General features: G+C 43.4%; 1 long non-coding RNA gene across 2 annotated transcripts in view; it reads right to left on the bottom strand.

The window, feature by feature from the left end:
* LOC123776443 (uncharacterized) overlaps nucleotides 1-22,018 on the bottom strand; it is a 258,350-nt gene that overhangs the window by 5,524 nt on the left and 230,808 nt on the right. For both annotated transcript variants that reach the window (XR_015722903.1, XR_015722904.1), the window contains 8 exons: nucleotides 21,414-21,718; nucleotides 15,283-15,424; nucleotides 12,593-12,929; nucleotides 11,822-11,973; nucleotides 10,866-10,999; nucleotides 10,328-10,553; nucleotides 7,592-7,757; nucleotides 2,400-2,625 (listed from right to left, as the gene is read on the bottom strand). This is a non-coding gene — a long non-coding RNA (uncharacterized LOC123776443). The remainder of the gene's footprint in view (nucleotides 1-2,399; nucleotides 2,626-7,591; nucleotides 7,758-10,327; nucleotides 10,554-10,865; nucleotides 11,000-11,821; nucleotides 11,974-12,592; nucleotides 12,930-15,282; nucleotides 15,425-21,413; nucleotides 21,719-22,018) is intronic.

Below are 22,018 nucleotides of genomic sequence, written 5' to 3'. Positions count from 1 at the left end.
GCGGGGGCACTAAACAGCCACGGAACGTGTAAACTAGATCAGCTAGTGATAAGCATTACCCACGGAATTAAAATAGGCTGATGGGAAAGATAATGATGGAGTACCCCAGGTGCCCAGGGAAGCGTTCTCTGAGGAGGGGACACTTTAGGTGAGAATACAAGAAAGCCTGAGCCCTGTGTGAATGACAGAGAAGCTCCTTCTAGGCAGAGGAAGAGCTAGTGCAAAGAAAGACTCTTGAGAGGGAATAAGCTGGGAGGAACCAGCCGGACCACGGACGGTGCTGTAGTCATAGAGACTTCTGGAAGATTTATGATCTGATGTGACTCATGGCTCAGAAAAGTTTCCTGTGGTTGCTATGTGCAAGACAGGAAGCAGAAATACCAGGTAAGAAGCCAGCATAGTAGTCCAGAAGAAATATGCTGTCTTTGTCTAAGGCGAGAGTCCTAGAAATGCATAGAACTGGACAGAGTCAAGGTGCTTGCTGGAGGAGGAGCGATAGGGTGTAGATACATGGCTTTTGTGAGTTGAGTGAAAGAGAAGAACTGAGGATAACTGTGAGATTTGCGGCTTGAAGAAATGGCTGGATGTTTGTTAGTGCCGTTTTCCAAAACAGGAAGAAAGAGGTATACAAGGGGTCGTTAGTGTGTGTGCAGGCAGTCGTGGCTGGATGGAATCCCCTAAAGAGACGTAGTCGAGAAGAGAACGGGTGAGTACAGGATCCCAAAGCAGTCTCACATCAGAGGTCAAGCTGAGTACATGGACCACAGGAGAATGGACAGGGTGTGATGGGAGATTGTGGCATCTAGGGAAGCTTCAAGAAGCAGAAAACAACCCAGAATTTGATTCCACGTAAAGAAAATCATGTTTAAGGGTCCAGGTATATGTACAACTATTATGTTTCTACAGCACTTAAGGGCTTGGGAAGGAGCCCTTAACGATAAGTTTGCCAAGAGGTCTAGAGAGTTCCATTGAAAGTCAATAGACAGGACTTCCAATATGTAGAAAATCTGAAGCACCCTCATCAGAAAGATAAATAAACATGCAGTTTTAGCACAATCACTGCAACAAGGAGATTAGTGACTTCAAGAGAAATGTAATAGTCTTAATAAGTGGGATGGATGTAAACGCAGTAATTACACATTATAAGGAGATAAGAATTATGTAAGTTGGCACCAGTCCAGAAGTCAAGTTTATCCATAGCTATCATAGAAGTATTAGAGTTTTTCACTCCATAATTGATGTTTGGGTTTGTGGCACAAATTGAACAGTAATTCTTTTTGATAGAACTGTCTTCATTTCGGAAAACTGCAAAGCTGACTAGGGGTAGCAAGAGCGCTCTGAGGACATGGGTCGCCTGAACCAAACTGCTCTACATTAAAATATCTAAGACTTTCGTGGTGGGGAAAGAAAAGGAGAAGACAGTGCTAAGCACCGTGGGAGGGAGGTATAGAGTCCAAGCTGCAGAAATAGCAGAAGGGCTTTTAGGAACCCCCACATCTAACACTGAATTTCAGTATAATTCTACACAAATAAATAAATACCTCATGTGCTTAGAGAAAAACCTGTATGGACATTTAGAGACTTCATAATGACAAGATAAGTCTTTATCCAATTGCTGGGCAGTTGGCAAGCCGTGTCCAAGTACACAAAGCTTCCAATCAGCATTTATTCGCCCAACTGTTAAAATCTTCAGAGAAGGCTGAGGATTACTTGACATTTGAAGAAAGCTTCTAACATAAAAGGGGCCTCAAAACAAGGAAGAAAGGAAAAAGCTTAATCAAACTGTATTTAATGACCTCAGAGAGGTAAGCTATTTATTCTCCAAACAAGGTCAGGATGTTATTAAGAAAGCGTTCTTAGAAATTTAGATAGGAGAGCCAAAATTATATAAAAAAACATACAATTTGTAAAAGGTTTGGAGAAAATAGAAGAAACCAGCAGGCCAATCCAGGAGGCCCAAAAGAGAAAAAGGTGAAGAGAAATATTACAAGGACATTTTCTGGACCTAAAGTACATGTATGTCCAGAGTGAAAAGGCCTCCTGAGGACCCACCAACTTTGTAAGTTTCAATAAGGGGGGAAAAAACAGGTCACACACAGGTGATCAAGAGTAAAAATGGCTAGATAGTGCTGGATACAGACAGAAAGAATGCAAACATTTTTTTATATGTAAGACCTAAAAAGTCTGAGAAGCCTCCTAAAGGATGGCTCCCCCAAAGCTCTAAGGTAAACCAAGAAAGAAGGAATGCTACCCAGAAAACCACCCAGGACGGAGAGAAGGAAGTCCCCTGGACGAGTGTGACCAGGGAGCACAGGGGTAGAAAGGCAGCAATGCAGGCGAACCAGATGACAGGGGACATACAGCAGAAAGAGCTTTACAGAAAGTTTCCAACTAATTACCTGGTAGATTTGCTGGTGTAGAAAGTTACATCAGGGCTGTGTTGCTTGAGCTTGGGAGAGTGGCTGCAGGAACCCAGCTGGCCTTCTTCGAGTCCTGACTCTGCCATTTAGAATCTCACCGCGCTAGTCCATTACCCTCCGTGCTTCACATTTCCCGACAATGAAATGTATCCGTCATGTACCTACCTCACTGTGCTTGTGAAATTAAGTCAGTATACTTAAGGTGCTAAAAAACAACAAAAAAAACAAAAACAAATCGAAAACCAGTGCCTTGAATATTTACACTATTGGAGGCACTGGAAAGACTTACCATGTATGGAGAAAACAAGATTTTTTTTTTTTTTAAATGACTAAATTCTCAGCTCTAGGAAAAATAATAGCTGGACAAGAAGGGAAACATGGTAATAGGCTCCTTGGCTCAAGTGACTATTCCGGTGTCAGATAATACAAATACTGTAATGATGGAGGAATGGTAAATGTATATGAAACATAACTTTATCGTAATAGAATGTGAACAGAGGTAGCATTCTACTTAGAATATGGAAATACTAAAATGAAGGGCTAAATATGTTTACTCCTTGAAGACCAGCATGTGGTTAACCATGGCCATTTGGTGCCATAATTAATGAATAGATTTTATTTTTTTAAAAAGGAAACATGGGGGGCCAGGTGCTTTTACAGTAATTCCAGAGGACCGACTTCTGACAAGGGTCTCGAAGTTAGGGTCCATGGCCCTATACACTCTGAGTCTGCATTGCTGGGGAACAATGTTAGAGAAAAGCTACGCTCTGTGAGCATTTCATTCCACGGTCCCAGGACCCGAGTCTCCCTTATCCTGGAAAAGCTGCTTTTCTATCTGGAAAGGGGCCTCCTGAGGCAACTTGGCCTTAAAAAAATAAGGGGGGAGAACTTTTCTTTTTGATCTCCACCATCTAGGACATGGGTTAAGTTTGGCTTGATACTACAGCCGCTCCTTTAGAAAAAATAATAATACGTTTTGGTTTGAAATCCTATTTTCGAAAACAAAGTCATGACAAATACAATACTTAAAGGTGTATGACTGACATATAAACAAAGGGATAAATATCCCTGTCATGCTCTGAAATTAAATAGATAAAAGGCATTGTGCCGAAGAACAGCCCGCAGAATGAGAGAGAAGGTTGTCCGCGTAAGGATAAAGTTTAAGTGTGACCTGATCTTGTCTGAGCTCCATCTGCTGTTTCAAAGCCAAGGCAAGCTCTGAGTGCCCTCGTTGCAGCCCCCAGGTAGCCATGCTGGTTGTCCTTCTATCCCAGGGACCGTCCCGGGGGCTTGCTTCCATCCCTAGCTTGGCTGCTTCGTGGTACTCAGCCCCCGCACTTTCTTGAAGGGCCGAATAAGACCACAAGACTAGCCAGCAAGGACGAAGTCCCTTTATGAGGCCTTTTCCTGTCTGGGGGACAGGTGTGTTTGGATTGCAATGAACGAACTGAAATTTCCACGGCTGAGCCAAAGACCGCTGCTCCAGAAACCCAGAGGGAGACCTGGGGGTCTTGTGTTTTGTATTACATCTTGGCAACCCTTCTTGGTGCTGCTGACCCATAGCAGAGGCCCCGCTTCTTTGAGATGGGCCTTGAGGCAATCATATTTCCAGCTGTGTCAAGAAGAAACCATGTGATAAAGGCATAGGGACCCCTTGCTTGGGTCACAGAAACACCAAGGCACCCCCTGAGAATGAAATCCCGCTCAAAATATGTGAACACACAGTTTATGGCAGCCATGGGAAGTGAGGATTTTTTTAAGAAACAAAATCCGTACAGATAAATTTTTTTTAGACCATCTGAAATTCTGAGTAAGCGGCCTTGGATGTATAATACCCATGGATTTTGGTGCTTTCAACAATAAGCAGGAGCTCTGAGATTTGGTTTTTAATTCCTTTAAGCATTTCCCTATAAAACCGATTCACGCCAGCCCTTTTTTATAGAAAGAATTTTAGTGTACTTTCTCACCTTTTCTTTCCTAGGCCAGTGCTATGGTAAAAAGAAGGGAGATCGGGGACAGGAACAGATATTTATGAGGGCCCATTATCAATTTTAAACACAAGGAGACTGAAGCACAGTTGAAAATATGTCTAAACTCAGAAGGCTAATGAGCAGTAGAGGTGAGAGTAAAATGAGGTTTCCCTGAATCTGAAATGGATGCTCTTTCCATCATAGCACGGTCCTTCTCATAAATCCAAGCACAGAGCTTTGTTTTCTCTTCTGCGCTGCCGCTAACGAAGATGGTGCAATCCATCTATTCATGGAAGTCATGTAAGCCAGTCATGTAAGCCAGTCCCGCAATTTCCAACTGTGGGAGTGGATGCACTTGTCTCTACTTTATCAATTAAGGTTCCTGCTGCGACATGTTTCTCTATCTTGCCAAGTATTTAAACGTCTCCATTATGCGCTGCTTCTCACCTTGCCCAGTGAAAGTTGGCAAGCACTGTTATCCTTACTTAATAACTCCAGTTACCCAGGGAATAGCCTGGATTAGAAGCGAGGATACCCAAAGCTCATGGCTAAGCACTTGGAGTCTCCCGTCCAGACTCAATGACTAATTCAGAGGTCTGTTTGGTGGAAATCCAGTTAGGAGTCTGGTAGATAGGATGGCTTCAGAGCTGTGGCATCCGGGACACTATTCCTGCCTTGGTTTCCTCCTAGCTCTCTGACTGCTTCTCAGTAGGGGCAATCACCTAATTTCCCCATCCTTTAAGAGTTGGTGTAACACAAGGTTCTGGTCGCAGCCCTCTCCTTGGTTATTCTCTTTGTTCATTCAGCCAAAAAGTATGTGAGCTCCCATTACTCGTGCATGTCAACTGCCTGTTGGTGTTCAGGTCTATTTCTGGCTCTCTCCCTGTTGTGCTGTATATTATAGGCTCCCTTGCCCTCTAGCGTCTGGTTACTTTCGACTTACAGGTGGTATGGTGTAAAACTGGAGGTGGGGAAAGGAAAGAAAACCAGATGCTTCTTCCACTCTCTCTCCCCCACTTCCTGTGGAACTTCGGGTCCTGGACCCCCTCTGGTGACCGCTCCATGGCAGCCCCCCTAATGTGGTTCTAGCTCCTGCCAGACAATGTGCTCCCTTCCTCCATGGTCCCTCTAGCCCCAGGGGTGATGGCAGCTTCCAGGTGTTTGTTAGTGACCTGTACGTTACCTCATTGCTCCCTGTTTGGCTTTCCAGCTTTTCCATCCCCTTCTGTATTAAATCCCATCTGCTTAGAAGAGGTGGAGGACTGCTTTCCTGGCTCTATCCTGGAAGACCCAGACAGCTTTCTTAGGTACAGCTATATGAACCAAACCTGATGTGTTAGCAGGAAAGGAATTTGTCACAAAAGATATCGGAAAGATCAAAGAATCTCTGAGAATACAAGGGAAAGAGCAATGCTCAAAAATATCCCAGTAGAACTGTTCAATGAAGCCATGCTCTATGCATTGTTGGGGGGTACCATGTGTGCCACCAACACTGGCTGCTGGAAACTCCCATTCAAATTGTTGTCTCTGCTACCATCTGTCAACAGAATCAATTCTGGGCATTTCTTCATGACATGGGCTTCCAGTTGAAGGAAGTGGAGGGATGTGTCTGATTAGCACAGTAGAGGTCATGTACTCACCCGCGGCTGCAAGTGCACGTGACCTTTTCAGTTCCCATCATGAGAAATGGGCTCTTTACAGGCAGCAGGAAAATTTAAATATAAGGATTTGGATGCTGAGTGGACATTTTAGTTTGGACAGCCATTTAGACAAGGATTCAAATGTAAGTGGTTTATTTGGGAGTTGGGGGAACCCCTGAAATCAGTGGTGAGGAAGTGGGGCAAGTAAGATAAGGAAGGCAAAACAGCCAATGGAGGGTAAATTATCCACCGAGTTATTGCCATGGGGTAACGAACTAATTCCTCAGAGGAGCAGCTGGGGTGGAACTTAATTCCCCATCACTCCAAGGCTCCTCCCTCAGGTGTGGCCTGAGTGGCCCGTGCCCGCCAGAGCAGACCTTCAGGCAAATAAATGTAGGAGCTGGCTGCTGAAAGTTGGACAGGTGGGAGATGGAGAGGGAAGGGGGAGCTGATAAGGCAGGGCGCCGGCTGCATCTGCTGCAGGCACAGCGTGACTAGCAAAGGTCCACTAGGAGCTGCTAAGCACTAAATGCACAACAATGGACAATAGAGAAGCATTCCTGGCCTCCCTAAGCAGGTGCTCTTGAGATTCAGAGCTGTGACTAGGCCAGTGGGACAAGAGCAATAATTGGGCAGCCTCAGGTGCTAGGGCTAGACTCTTGGCCTGTGCGACCCATGAGGATGGGGCCAGCCCCCTACTCGTTTTTAAATCCCTACTGCTTATGGTGGTCAGTATATGTTTTCTGGCCCAATAACAAACTTGGGCACAGCTTTGGAATGTTACATTCATCGTCTCTGTTTCCTCACTATAACCCAACAAGGTACGTATGTCCCCATTTTGGAAGAAAGTAAAGGCACTCATCATTACTACTGTCTCAGCTTTGAAGTATTTTCTCCAAAAGGTTTACCTATTCACTGTACCCCATTACCAAGCCTGGGCTCTCCCTATCAGAGAAGTGATCTTCTGGGCTGCAACTGGCAACTCTTCCTTGTATAGTCTCACGAGCAGGGTTCTTTGGGAGCAGAAACTATGTCTGTTTAGCACCGTATGCCCAGCATCCAGGCTGGTGCTGACACATTCTTTGCAGTGATTATTTTCTGCATGGCTTGATTAAATAGGGTTCAGAGGTGCTGAGTAACTTGACAGGTCACACATCTAAAAGGTGGTAATACTGAGGCTTGAACTTCATCTGACCCCCAAACATCTCTGGTGCTTTGCTGAGCCTTACACAACTTATCTGCCTGTGGCGACTAGAGTTGAGTTGGCTTGAAGACTGCTATTTTAAGGTCAAAAGAATTGGGCAGGAAGTGGTTAAGAACTTGCCCTAAGCATCACCATGAGGGAGGACCAAGCTCAACTGTAGACCTTGAGAGGACAGGGCTCCATTCCCAAAGCCTTGGCTGAACTGGAAAAGCTTTAACATTCCAAGGTTTTTAACTTAATCTCTAGGTAGAAGTAGAACTGCTCGCTCCAGCACCAATAACCAATTTACCTTACTCGACCAAATAATTTTGGAACTAAAGTATTTATTTAAAGGAACATGAAAGATATATCTGGTACCTTAAGGCACTGCGGAAGAGTCATGTCAAACTTCCAGCTGTCAGACATACACGGAGCCACATTCAAAACGAAGAGGAAGAGGGACACATCTTCTGCCTCAGTTATCGGGTCTTATTCTCTCACTTTGGCAACATCAAGTGCGTGCACTTCCCCTGTTGCCTCAATTCTAGAATGGCCAAGCAGCAGCACAGAATTAATAACTGGGAGCAGGAGGTGAGAGTTGGACAGGAAAGGCGAGGGCAGATGTTTACAGACATGACAATGTATACACCCTGATTTTAGAATGCGAAAATGTGGCCCCCAAGAAAGTCCTAGAATTGACAAAAAAAATGCCAATTACGTATAAAATCTTATAGTGATACTAATGAAAAGCCTATATATATATTGTTCCAATGAGCTTATTAGGTATAACTCAAAATGGGAACAAAAAGAGGTTTCACATAAATTACAATTTTGAGCAGGTAAATACACATGTTTAAATTTCTTAAAGTACTAAACTGAAAAATTATTCACCAATCCAAAGATACATATATAATAATGCAGGTGCTTTGATAGTGTGAACTTTCTTGGTAAACATTGAAGTAGGATCTAGTTTCTACTTGATCTCTTTTCTTATGGAAAAAAAAGATGCCTGTGCCCCAACAGCTTTTAAGTGGAAATCCATATAGCCAATCAGATTAATAGTTAACCAGTCATTCCTGTGAACACTGGGTTGCATTTCACCTGGTTCTCACCAATACGGTCAAAGACAGCCCAGTGAGAATCAAGTGTGGGGAAAAAAAAAGTATATATATGCCAAATTAAAAGAGGGTTTGAAAGAGAAAATAGGTGGCCCTGGTACTATTGCCCCTTCTTCTGAGCCCTAATCAGTCCCGGAACCAGATGCATCTTCAGAATCCATCTTAACATTTCTTCAAAAAGCCATTTCAGGCAATCGGAAACAGAACTTAAGATAGAATTCTTTGAATATTTCAAGCCATAGATACCTCCCACATAGATTGGATCCGATCCTGGCTACACTGAGCTTTTCACCCATCCTTGAGTGGGCCAAGCAACGTCAAGCATTTGTGCCTTTGATATTTCCAGGTGGAGGGAACATACTATCTTTTATCTACTCTTCTAACTGTAGAAACCTTTTTTTAAAATTTCATTATTTGTGAAAAAGCATGTACAAGCCAGGGGAGGGGCAGGGGGAGAAGCAGGACGCCCAACGTGGGGCTCAATCCCAGGACCCTGGGATCATGACCTGAGCCCAAGGCAGATGCCCAACCAACTGAATCACCCAGGCCCCCTGGAAACCTTATTTAATCTTTGTGGCTCTATCCAAATTGCCACTTGAGTTTGTAATTGTTTGAGTTCCAGCTGGAGGGGCCTGGGAAATCGAAAAAATTCTAGCAAAAAATGACCATCGTTACATCAAAATATAAAAAATATTTCGGCCCCCACACCAAGCTCAAGAGGGAAATGATGAGATTTATGAACTGGAATTCCTTTCCCTTTTTCAAAACTCTAGCTTCTACTACAAAGCAAGTCAACATATAAAAATGTAGTATAAACCTGAGTTTCTACTGTAAAATGTTTACCAAGGACAGAAATGGAATCGTAACACCATTTTGTCGTGAGCCACAGAAATTGCAGGAGTTAGTTAGCAAATGTTCTAGGTCAGTCGTTCCCAGAATCATAGGGGGACGCCTAAAGAATATACATTCCTCGGCCTCGTATTGGCCTGTGAAGCAGCATGTTTGGGAAGAGAGTCCCAAGAATTAGTTGTATAAACCTAGATAAGTGAAGAGCCACCAGGCAGGCTGACTGAGCTGGGGCCATAGCAAGTATTCCCTACAAGTATAAGTCGAGGAACAGAAATATTTGGACACACAAGAACACTGGCAGTCAGTTTACTCGTTTTGCTCTTTCGGCATTGTAGTTATGGGAGAAAAAGGACGGCTCAAAATTTCAACAAATGTCTCACGGTTGTCTTCAGCCAGCACAAGAAAATATTTGGGGACAGAACTTTGATTCACCTACCTGTGAATAATCATTTTGTTTTACATGTCATCTTCTTAAATAAGAACTTGGATATGCTCAAAGCAATAGAAACTTCCAGTAATAGTGTCTCTAAAAATGAGAATCTCTGCATGTCTAACTTACAGCTGGTTTGGGGTTACCAATTCCTACCATAAAGTAAGATTCCAAGCGAGTAGACTGGAGGAGTTGGACGTTTCTGACAGTTCTCTAAGTGCTACTCTCTGGGTAATCCACACATATTTGGTGAGTAGTCTAGTCTCCTGTTAATCTGCTCTATTCATGCATGCCCCAGGGGGAACCAAGGGACGTTGAGGATACAAATAAATGGATGAACTGACTCAAACCCTAATAAGTAAGTAAATAGGAGGAATGCACTGGACTCTTAAGTTCAACATAACCTCGTGTATCCCGTGGCTGGCAGGTAAGGAGGAGGACACCTATATGCATTGAAAAGAATATCTGAAATTCCTTTGAAAAATTCATTTTCATGAATCTCCTTTCTGTGCTCTTTGTTTGCATTTGAGAAATAATCTTAGAGACAAAAATACAAACTCAGAGTCCAACCAAGCAAAGGTAGGCTCCCACCATCTCTGTAAAGATAAATTTGACAATTCGCATGGGAAATACAATGCTAACATTTGCTGGGTTTCCCACATAAGAATTTACAGCTTTTACAATGCATTGCTTTTGGAGTGAAGTTATAATACTCACAATTCAACTGGGCAACTGAGACCGTCTGGCTAACTTTCCATGTTTTCTCTGCAGATATGGGGTGCAGATAATATCGACAAGGACAGAATTTCTTGGAGCAGGCTGTCTTTTCCAAAAATGGCCACATTAATATTCCAGTCACATACATTCTTGCAGAACTTGCCCAGCAAGAGAGGTCGAGTCTAATTTTCCCCTTCTTGGCCCTGGGTGGTGCCTTGTGAGCACCCTAAGAGAATGTGGAGAAAAGATGTTGTGTGCTGTTTTTTTTTTTTTTTAAAGATTTTATTTATTCATTCGACAGAGATAGAGACAGCCAGCGAGAGAGGGAACACAAGCAGGGGGAGTGGGAGAGGAAGAAGCAGGCTCCTAGCGGAGGAGCCTGACGTGGGGCTCGATCCCAGAACGCCAGGATCACGCCCTGAGCCGAAGGCAGACGCCTAACCGCTGTGCCACCCAGGCGCCCCATGTGTGCTGTGACTTTTAAGGTGAAGACACACAAGCTGACAGAGCTTGAACCTGGCTCTTTGGGGACACTCACCTTTGGGAGAAAAGCAGCCACGTGGAGGGGCCCCAGCCCACAGCCAGCATCCACCGTCTTCTACTTCTCCACCCCACCTGATGCCAAGTAGAAGGGACACGATGTCCCCATGCTGTTCCACCAAAATTGTAAACCTGTGAGTGAAATAAACACGAGCACTGGCTTAAGCTACAGTTTTGGGGTGATTTGTTCTACAGCAACTGGAATACTTACCTTCTGTCAATACTTGAAGTCACTTTTCACCAGGGAAATAACAGCATTTAGCAAGGATTCTCGTAACAACTGCCTTGTATCTACTATGCGTTTGGTCACTGTTGGGCCCACATCATGTGAAACCTATGCTTTTTCCATTTGGACACTGTAAATGCTTTCTTTAAAAGTTCTACAATACATAGTCACTGAAATTCACATTTTACAGACTTTTCAGTGAAAAAGAAAAAGGAATGTCCTACATCTTTCTGAGGTTATCGTACCGAATCCGGTGTGCATCCTTCAGACCCTTCTCCGCATCTTAGACTTTTCCCCTGTAGGTCATGAGTTTCTTCTTTGGTAAAGTAAGCCTGACGATCCAGATATGAATATGGTTGCCAGTTCCCGTGTGCCAGGCAATGAGGAACAGGGGTAGCCTGAAACTGGTTACGGTGGGAACATCTACGCTCTGAGTTTTCATATTTGGAAATATGAAAACTCAGAGCTTTCGTTTTAGGGAAAACCAGTTGTTACATTTACTATCAGGGACCATGTTTCTCTGGGCTTATTAATTCTTCTCTAGCACCTGGAAGGCTCTCATTAGATGTTTGTTGAATGAATGAATGCTCTGATCACAGGCTCAGACAATATTCCAGCTGATGGACTTCTAAAACGAAAGTGACCTACCAGTTTTATGGACGAGCATGCTTCTAAAATGCAACTTCTAATTATTCTGTTTTCCGGCATGTCCTTATTTGGATAATTACCCTTTCTGTGGATGACCACAGGCAGGCACAGTTCCCCAACAGTCGACTTATCATGGTGAAAATTCACATTGAGGTGAAACCTCACAACCGAAAAGTATCATCCTTCTCTTCTGTCAGCTTTTGTCATACTCAGATGTTTCTTCAGGAATGACCTAGTCAAGAAAAAAAAAGTTAAAAAGCACATACATACAGAGAAGCCCACATGTACTGTGGGCAGATACGCGTGTGCGCATGTGGCATAGGTAGACCTTTTTGGGGAAATCTACATACATAATAAATATCTTTCTTAAATAGAAATGGTGGGAGGGTTGGTGGGAGATGGGGAAGAAAGTGTGAATAATGAAATATAAAAAGGAGAGCAATCCAGGCCTTATCTGTCAGAGGCGGGAGATCGCATCTACAAAATGGTTGCCTCCAAAATTAACTACTCAGATAAATATAAGCAACATATGCACTTCAGGCCTAAAAGATCCAAGGCAAAGTGGTAATGATCAAGTGGGGGACAAAGGCTTTCCCAAAGAGCAAAACTCGGGACATTATTTAACCATCATACCCTGCTCCAGGTTTTGGGTCACTGACAATAATTATGATTTGTAGAATGATAAATGTCTGCATGGCACTTCCCCAAATTCCATCTCGCTTAAAATGCAAATGCTTTCCAAAGCCGATTTATCTTTTCAATTAACCTTCTTGTGGGTTCCAAGAAAATCTTTGGGGGCAGGCTGGATATGAAGAGATGAAGGAGAGTGGTATTGATATTGATTTGCTCACCAATTATTCTTTAAGGCTGATCCTTTGGGCTAACAAATGGACATCTAGTCGAATTCTTCCTTCTTTCTTCCTTTTTTTTTTTTTTTTTAAACTCCAGGAAATGTTAGGAATCTTAGTTGTTTTTCCGTGAGAAAAACTCAATAGCGTATTATAAATACTGGTGTGGCTTTGGTGAAAGTCCTACATCACCATTGGAGAGCAGATGTTCTCTGATTCCTGGCTTTTGAGACATATCAATAATTTCCACCACTAAAAATGCGGCCACAATTCTGGTAGCATTTCCAAAAGCAAAGGCTCTGAAGAAATCCACAAAGTTAGGAGAAGCTTTGTGTTTCCCCTGTAGAAATCAAAGGAGATGAATTTAAAGGACTGTCTACAAAGCCTTTTCACATCAGTGAAATGAATTAACTTACCAAGAAGTCTTAAATGAAAGAGGAGAAAAATCAAAGCAGGGCACAATGTGAAAGTCCAAGGATGAGTCAATATTAGAAAACGTGTTAGTATAATTCACTAAATTAGAAGTCAGAAGAGAAAAAACAACTTTTTCGTCCTTCTCATTCTACCCCCTTCCCATCCCTTCCCAAATAATTCATCCCAAAAGCTATTAGCTGGGTCCCAGAAGAAGCGGGAGTGTGTTGGAATGTGAGCGGCGTGAACATAGCATGACTGGGGAGAGGGCAGTGGTGGTGGACTGAAGCTTGGTTTTACCCAAGGGTTTGATCACACAGGTAACTGTCTTCAAGATAATAGAAGGCGGGTTTTGAGTCCTAGGGAAGGGAGTTATAAATGTGCAGAGGGAGAAAACTAGAGTAAACCTATGCAGTTGAACTGGAGTAAAAGTATCACTATAAACTCAGGGTTTCCTATAGATGGATGGATGGATGGACAAACAAGAAAATCACATGGACAGAAATGTACACATAAGCGTACATACATTTCTCTAGCTCGGTCCACTAAGGGTTCAGACGCACTGACACCCAACGAGTAGTCAACATGCCAAGATGACTGAGGATTCTGGCAGAAGCAGAGAATCAACAGCCAAATAGGTAAAAGGCCCCTTTTACTCTCTGATGTTCAGACAAAGCTTGGAATGCTGTACTCAATTAGGAGAGGTACACTTACAGCACAGATTCCTGGGACAGTCCAGGGGGTCCTATCATTAACAGCTAAAGGAGATGAGGAGATTCAATCTACTGAAAAGAAGAATTAAGGGAAATATAAAAATGCTCTTCAGATTTCCAAATGGCTGTCATGAGAAAGAGAGATCACGTTCATTATCTCAGGGGTTCCAAAAATAGAACAAGGACCAATGCACAGAAATTTCCCAGATAGTGTCTAGGACAAGAAAAACGGTTCCAACAATTAGACTCGCTCCACAGAGGCGACGGCGGCGAAGCACAAAGGGGCTATCGGTCTTCCCTCCCAGGCCTCTGATGACTCATCAGGGCTGCGGCAATGTCCATTCCAGCTGCGGGAGAGAACTAAACTGACTCTGAAGACCTTGCAACTCGAAGTCCGTGGACCAGCAGACTGACCTCATCGGGAAGCTGAATAAAAATACAGATTCTTGCTCCCGCCCCTAGATGTACTGGATTACAACTGGCATCTTCACAAGATCCCCGTGTGAGTCACGCGTACGTTAAAGAGGGAGAAGCAGACCTTGAAGATGGCTTCGCACTCTCCAGCTTCTCCATCCACTCAGGTTGGCACTGTCTCCTTTTGCCACTCCTCTTTCACCGTGTATGACCTACTAAAGGTCCTTTTAGTAATTAGTTACTAAAGGCAGAAGACTTGAGGGTGATTTGGGATAGAATGGATATAATGAGCTTCCAAATTTATATCATCGGATAAATGATTATACAGTTGGCCCTTGAAGAACACAGGCGGCAAGGGCACCAATTCTCACTGGTCAAAAATCCAGGTATAATTTCTGACTCCTCCAAAACTTCACTGATAGCCTGTTGACTGGAAGCCTGACTGATAACACAAATAGTCAACACATATTTTATAATGTTATATGTATTATATACTGTATTCTTAAAGTAAGCTAGAGAAATAATATTAAGAGCAAATACAGTACTGTCCTGTAAAAAAATCTGCATACAAATGGACCAGTGCAGTTCAACCTGTGTTGTTCAAAAGTCAACTGTATTCCTTATTGGTGAGAGTTTGGGGGTGGGAGGTAGTCCCACTGAAGGTCAGTGATAAACGGGTGTGAATGCAGTCACATATACTCTCCTTGGACCCGATGAATGAGAATGTAGCAAAAGCTCTCACCTTCCTCTAGGTTTCTCATTCATTAGGTCTTTACTCTAGGGAACAGTTTTAGGCTGCTCTCCACTCTCTAGGACTATGTGCAGAAGGGAAAATGGCATTCTGCCTTCCAAGCAGCATATGTGCGTGCATTAGGCCTATCTTCCAGGATAGTCCTACTCTTGTAGAGACATAAACGTCCAACTTTCAACAGCTGATAGCCCAAAACTGCAAACAAAGAGTGGAAACATAACCAGACCTCACGTGTAAGACAAGAACCAGGGTGTTTAATGACTACTGGATGTTAAATGTTCATCATCTTCCAGTCCCCAACTCACAACACCTTAGGCTGGGAACGACCAACTGCCTTCCAACACCACATGTCCCCTGGCTTTCCTGTTACCTCAATCCAGAATATCCTCAAGATGTGTCCTTACCTGGATAACCTCTGCACCACCTTTAAGACTCAGCTCCGTATGCATCCGCCCCTCCAGGCAGCACTCCTTCACCCCCAGGCCGGACGACATGCTGCCCCTCTGGGTTCCCACAGCACCTTGTATCACCAGAGACCAGCACCGTCTGACAGAAATAGAACAGGAGCCACGTACATTTAGGTTTTCTAGTAATACAGTTTTTAAAAATTAAAAGGAAACAGGTGAAATTAATTTTTTTTTTGGTAAGGAGGGTAAGGAAGAAGTTAACTGATCATTATTTCTGGATGACATGATACTCTATGTAGAAAACCCTAAAGACACCACTAAGAAACTATCAGAAGAATTCTATAAAGTTGCAGGACACAAATACCTGGAAGTCAGTTGCATTTCCGTACACCAATAAGGAAGTAGCGGAGAGTGAAATTAAGAAAACAATTCCGTTTACAATTGCAACACCAAGATAAAATACCTAGGAATAAATTTAACCAAGGAGGTGAAAGACCTATACTCTGAAAATTATTCCATGCTCATGGATTGGAAGAACCAATACTCCCTTCTGCACATAGTCCTAGGGAGTGGAGAGCAGCCTAAGATTGCTCGGTAGAGCATAGACCTAATGAATGAGAATCCCAGAGGATGGTGAGAACTTTTGATATGTTCTCATTTGTGGGGTCCAAGGCGAATGTACATGACTGCATTCACACCCGTTCATCTCTCACTGACCTCCAATGGGTTTGGGTAGTATGAACTACCTATAGATTGTATGTACAGTATGAACAATCTGTAGATTCAGTGCAGTCCCTATCAAAACACCAACAGCATTTTTCACACAACTGAATAAATAATACTGAGCTTTGTATGGAAACCACAAAAGACCCCAAAGAGCCAAAGCAATCTTAAGAACAAACCTAGAGATACCACAATCCCAGATTCGAAGATATACTACAAAGCTCTAGTATTAAAACAGTATGGTACTGGCACAAAAACAGACACATAGATCAACAGAACAGAATAAAGAGCCCAGAAATAAACCCACAACTATATGGTCAATTAATCTACAACAAAGGAGGCAAGAATAGACAAAAGGAAAAGACAGTGTCTTCAATAAATGGTGCTGAGAAAAGTGGACAGCTACATGCTGAAGAATGAAACTGGACCACTTTCTTATATCATACAAAAAAACCCCAAAACAAAACACAAACCTCAAAATGGATTAAAGACCTAAATTTGAGACTGGAGACCATAAAACTACTAGAAGAAAACATAGGCAGTCATCTTTTTGACATTGACCTTAGCAACATTTTTCTTGGTATGTCTTCTCAGGCAAGGGACACAAAACCAAACTATTGGGACTACACCAAAATAAAAATCTTTTGCAGAGAGAGGGAAACCATCCACAAAACAGAAAGGCTAACTACTGAATGGGAGAAGTTATTTGTAAATGATATATCTGATAAGGGTTAATATCCAAAATATAAAAAGAACTTATGCAACTCAGCACCAAAAAAGCAAAAAATCTGATTAAGACGGGGCAGAGGATATGAAGAGACATGTTTCCATAGAAAACATCCAGGTGGCCAACAGACACAAGGAAAGATGGTCAACATCACTCATCATCAGGGAAACACAAATCAAAACCACAATGAGGTGTCACCTTATATCTGTGAGAATGCCTAGATTCAAAAAGGCAAGAAATAGCAAGTGTGGGTGAGCAGAGGTAGGAGAGGGACGCTCGTGCACTGTTGGTGGGAATGCAAACCAGTGCAGCCGCTGTGGGAAAACAGCATGGAGGGTCCTCAGAAAATTAAAAATAAAAACACCGTATGATCCCGTAATTCCACTGCTGGGTATTTACCCAAAGAAAAAGAAAACACTAGTTTGAAAAGATATAAGTACCCCTACGTTTACTGCAGCATTATTTACAATAGCCAAGATATGGAAGCAATTCAAGTGTCCACCGATAGATTAATGGCTAAAGAAAATGTAGTGTGTGTGTGTGTGTGTGTGTAGCAATAATACGGATGGTCCTAGAGGGTGTTATACTAAGTGAAATAAGTCAGAGAAAGACAAATACCATGATTTCAGTTATATAGGGAATCTACAAAAAAGTAATTAAACAGCAAAAACAGACCCATAAATACAGAGAACAAACTCATGGTTGCCAGAGGGCAGGGTGGTGGGGAGATGGGCAAAATGGGTGCAGGGGAGTGGGAGGTACAGACTTCCAGTGATGGAATGAGTATGTCACAAGGATAAAAGGTACAGCACAGGGAATGGAGTCAGTGGTGTCGTGAGTGCGACCTATGGGGATGGATGGAAACCGTATGTGGCGTGAGCGCGGGGGAATGCACAGACTTGTTGACTCACTATGTTGTGCACCTGAAACCAAGGCAACCTCGTGTGTCAACTACACTTCAATACAAATACTTAATTGTTTTATTTAACCCGGTATGCCCAGAATGTCCTTATTTCAACAGGTAATCAATACCATACTGGCTAGTATTAGATATTTTACATTCTCTTACCAAACCAAGTCTTAAAACTCCGATGTGTATTTTACACAGAGAACACGTCTCAATGTAGTCTCTGCAGCTGCACGTGGCTCATGGTGACCACACTGCACAGCCCAGCCTTGAACTGAAAGAACCTGGGGCACCTGGGGGGTCTGGAACGTCTGACTCTTGATTTCAACTCAGGTCATCTCAGGGTGTGAGACCGAGCCCCCCCCCCCCCCATGGGGTTCAGCGCTGGGTGTGGAGCCTATTTAAGATCTTAAGATTCTCTCTGTCCCTCTGCCCCTCCCCCTCACGCGCATGCTCTATCTCTTAAAAAATAACTAAAAATAAAAACCTGAAATAATCTACTTATGGGTTTGTCTTCCCTACTAGAAGGTGAGCTACCCAAGGGCAAGGTCAACATGTTACAATATCATCAGTGTCCTATCAGTGCCCAGCATGTCCTGAGCGCTCAGTGAATGCTTGCTCAACTCAAGTGACCGGAGGGTATTTGAGAGAAGGTGGAATTTCAGCAGCTGCTCAAATTAAGAGATTACATGTACTTATAACAGAAATAATAGCTAGTATCTTGGTCTTGGACCATGTTCTGTGCTCTTCAGATGCATAACGTCATTCAGTCCTCATAACAGCGCCATATACTATGTACCATTATTACTTCTACTTTATGGATAAAGAAACTTGCCCCAAATCATACACCTGCTAAGTGGGAGAATGAGGACTTATGGAAATCATTCCAGACAAAGGACGTGGCCACTAAACACACACACAGAGCACAATAAATAAAAAGGTGAAAAGAAACTCTATTTGCAGATGTGATAAGCCTGCTCCGGTCTCTCCTCTACCAGCCCCCACAGCATCTTTTCCGGGGCTCAGTGACCTGCTGAATGTTGCCTTATCCAGGGTGGATCTTTTTCCAAGGGTTTGAACCAGCCCTTCCTGTCTTGAAATTTAATATCTTTCATATTTGTCTTCTGAGTTGGGTGCATTCTGCCTGTCTTGTCAAACCGGCAGAGCTTTTCAGCAAGCACTTTAGTGAGCCTCATCTTCTCCCAGGATATGGAGGGACAGAGGGGCATAAACTGCTTCCCTGCCCCTGCTGTCCCCGGAGGGTCCCACAGCCCCGCTGCAGAAGCCTATAGGCGAGGGAAGCAATCCTTAAGAAAAATGATGCTGGCGCGCCTGGGTGGCTCAGTTGGTTAAGCGTCTGCCTTCGGCTCAGGTCATGATCCCGGGGTCCTGGGATCGAGCCCTGTGTTGGGCTCCCTGCTCAGCGGGGAGTCTGCTTCTCCTCTGCCCCTCCCTCCTTGTGCTTGCTCTGTCTCTCAAATAAAAAAAAATCTTAAAAAAAAAAAATGATGCGGATTTCAAATTTGGGGGGTGTGTGCGGGGACGGGTGGTGATGTGTGTACAAAAATTCCATTATCTCTAAGCCCCGGGAACCAGAACCACATCTGGCAGAGGAAATAAAGCCGAAGAGGTAAGGAAAGAATAGATGAGAAGCCTCGCTAACAGCGGCTTTCAGACTCCACGTGGTGGGAAATGAAGATCCCTGGAGGCTTCCAGAGCCTGGGAGGGATGTGATGAAAACAGTGATTACGGGAGATGAAATGCAAGCAGGACAAATTGAAGGGAAGGGCTGCGGCTGGGAGGGGGCAGGCAGCCAGGCCCGCGGAGGTGCGGAGAGCAAGGCAGAAGCAAGCCTATCGAGGAAGGAACCCACGAGTCCACGTAAATTCACAGCTGCCCACCCCAAAGTCACTTTCCTACCAACTCACTACCAATTGTTTTTTTTTTTTTCTTCCTCTTTTTATGACCTTACTATATTTGGGATGGCAAAAATAAACCTGAGAGGAGCTGAAAGTTTCATTAAACTGATAATAAAATGCCATCTCTGTGAATAGAACGGTTGCACTGGGTGTGTACCCTGCTGAGCAAATAAGCTTCACCATGAGCACGTCCGTTAGGTCCTCAGTCACGGAATAAACAAGCACGATGAAAACAATGATTTCTTAGAGCAGCCTCATGGCCATGAAGCCCGTAGGACAGGACAGAAATGGCTGTCCCCAAGGTGGCAGCCCCAGCTGGAGAGTGCCCCGAGCTCACTGCCCTTCGGGACCGAGTCGGCTCCCACAGTGGCGGGAGGGACGGGCGGACTCTTAGGTGGGCCAGCCCTGCTTGCCAGAGCCCTACCCCCGAAACCGCCACGTTCTTTGGTTCTGGCTACAAGTTGAAATGGTCCAGGGTCTCAACAGTTATTTTCATTCACGTTTAGATCCAGAAAGAGCCTTGGAGAGCATCTAAACTCATAGTTTAAGAATATTTTCAAGCTGCACACATTTTTTTTTTTTTTTTGGCCAATTAAATCTAATGGAAATACAATGGAGAAATATTAACAGAGTCCTTTGGAAGAACTGTGGGGAAAGGCCCAGGATTCCATCTACTCATTCTATTCCCTTCCCTGCTCTAACCCCTGTCAACTACACACACTTTGTGGCCTACCCCGAAGTCCTCCCCAGGACCTGGGGGCTGAAGAGACAGCAAGTTTACAAATTATTGAAGAGTCTAGTATTTTTGTTTTGTTTTGGCTTCTTGTGACAGATGAAAAATTAAAGCCCAGAAACTTAAAATAGGACTTCCATTTCCAGTGACAGGACACACAAAATAACCTAAAAGCCTCCTTCTAGGAGGCTAGAAAGCCTCCTTCTTTAGCTAGAATGCTAGCTAAATGCAACTCTCCATTTCAGTGCATAACATGAACTCACAAAGACATAAATTCCTCAATTTGAAACTGGGTATAACCCAGCAATTCCATGTGTCCCAGAACAGTGTTTATCTAATTCTTCGTGGAGACGGGTCAGAGGATCACTTCAGTACATTGTAACCAGCACATTTTTTTCTGGACCACACTAAACTGGGTTATAACTGCATAGAAAATAAGGATATTATTTTGAGAAACTTTAATTTCCCATATATGTGCACACACAATTGTAACCCGTGTGCTGGGTGTCCACGTAAAGTGTATCTTTAACAGTGGGTATAGACAAAACATTTTGAAAAAACGCTATCTTAGAGAAACTTCTGCATGTTAGCATAGGAAATGTGTAAAAACACTCACTGAAGCATCGTTTGTAATGGTGCAAAATTAGAAGCAACCTCATTGTTCATCACAGGAGGACACATAAAACATAGGGTGGTCTGTCCATGAAACACGGCACCACAGAGCGGTTAAAACGAATAGACCGGAGCTATGGTGCTGAAATCTAATGCTCAATTAAAAAAAAAAAAAAAAAGCAAGTGGCAGAACATAGGGCGTGCTCCCATTTACTTCAAGTTTCAAAACCTGCAGAACAGCAGGACCTACTGTTGAAAGGTGCAGGTGTCCACAGAAAAAGTATGCGAGTCTGAAGGTTCAGGACAGTGTTTATCTCTGGGGTGGGAGGAGGGGACACGGGATCAAGGAGGAATCCACCACGTACTCAACTCGTTCTCAAGTGAGCTGGTCAAAACGTTAGGATTGTTGCCTAGAACTCGGGGGTGGCACTCAGTTTAGTGACTGCATTTGCCCTATTTTTGTTGTTGTTGATTTAAAAAATGTATGTGTAAGTCGTATGTACTCACCGAGACCAGACTGCTGATTGGTAGAGTAATCTGGAAGAAATCCACGGCAGGACACCTGACTGATTCCCAACCCAGGGGTCTTTCCGCACGGTTCCCAGTTCATGATCTGTTTGGGAATGAAGGATTTGCATCATTTTGCTCCTAATCTTAATAATTTATTTTTACCTGAGGGATATTGTTCTCCACAGCCCACCGAGGCCACATCTGCTCTGGCCAGAAATAGCACAAAGCCCACTCGCTCTGGGAGGCTGAGCTGTTGCTTCGTGGTTTGTGTCTTGGCTCTGTGTTCCAGCCTCGCGCGTGCACTGCAAAAAAAAAAAAAAAAAAAAAAAAAAAGAAGAAGAAGAAAAAAAAGGGCTGAGCCACTGAAAGGTCAGGAGAGAGATGATCTAAACAAAAAGTAGAAGCAAAAAAAGAAAAAAAAAGAAAAAAAAAGGAACAGAAAGAGAGAGAAGGGGGAGAGGGAGCCTCAGCCTTGCTTGAGGGAATACCCAAATTCACGGGAAAGAATCAAATTAAAGTCAGAATATCGCTGAGCAATCATAAAACAAACATGGGGCGTATTTTAGATGACAGGACTCAGTTGAAATAGTAGCCCCTTTATA

This window comes from Ursus americanus, chromosome 34 (assembly GCF_024610735.1).
Source record: "Ursus americanus isolate L20-20 chromosome 34, mUrsAme1.1.p, whole genome shotgun sequence".
In the NCBI taxonomy this organism is placed as follows: Eukaryota; Metazoa; Chordata; class Mammalia; order Carnivora; family Ursidae; genus Ursus; species Ursus americanus.
The sequence above is the reverse complement of the archived record's forward strand: the minus strand, read 5'-3'. Positions and strand labels throughout refer to the sequence as shown.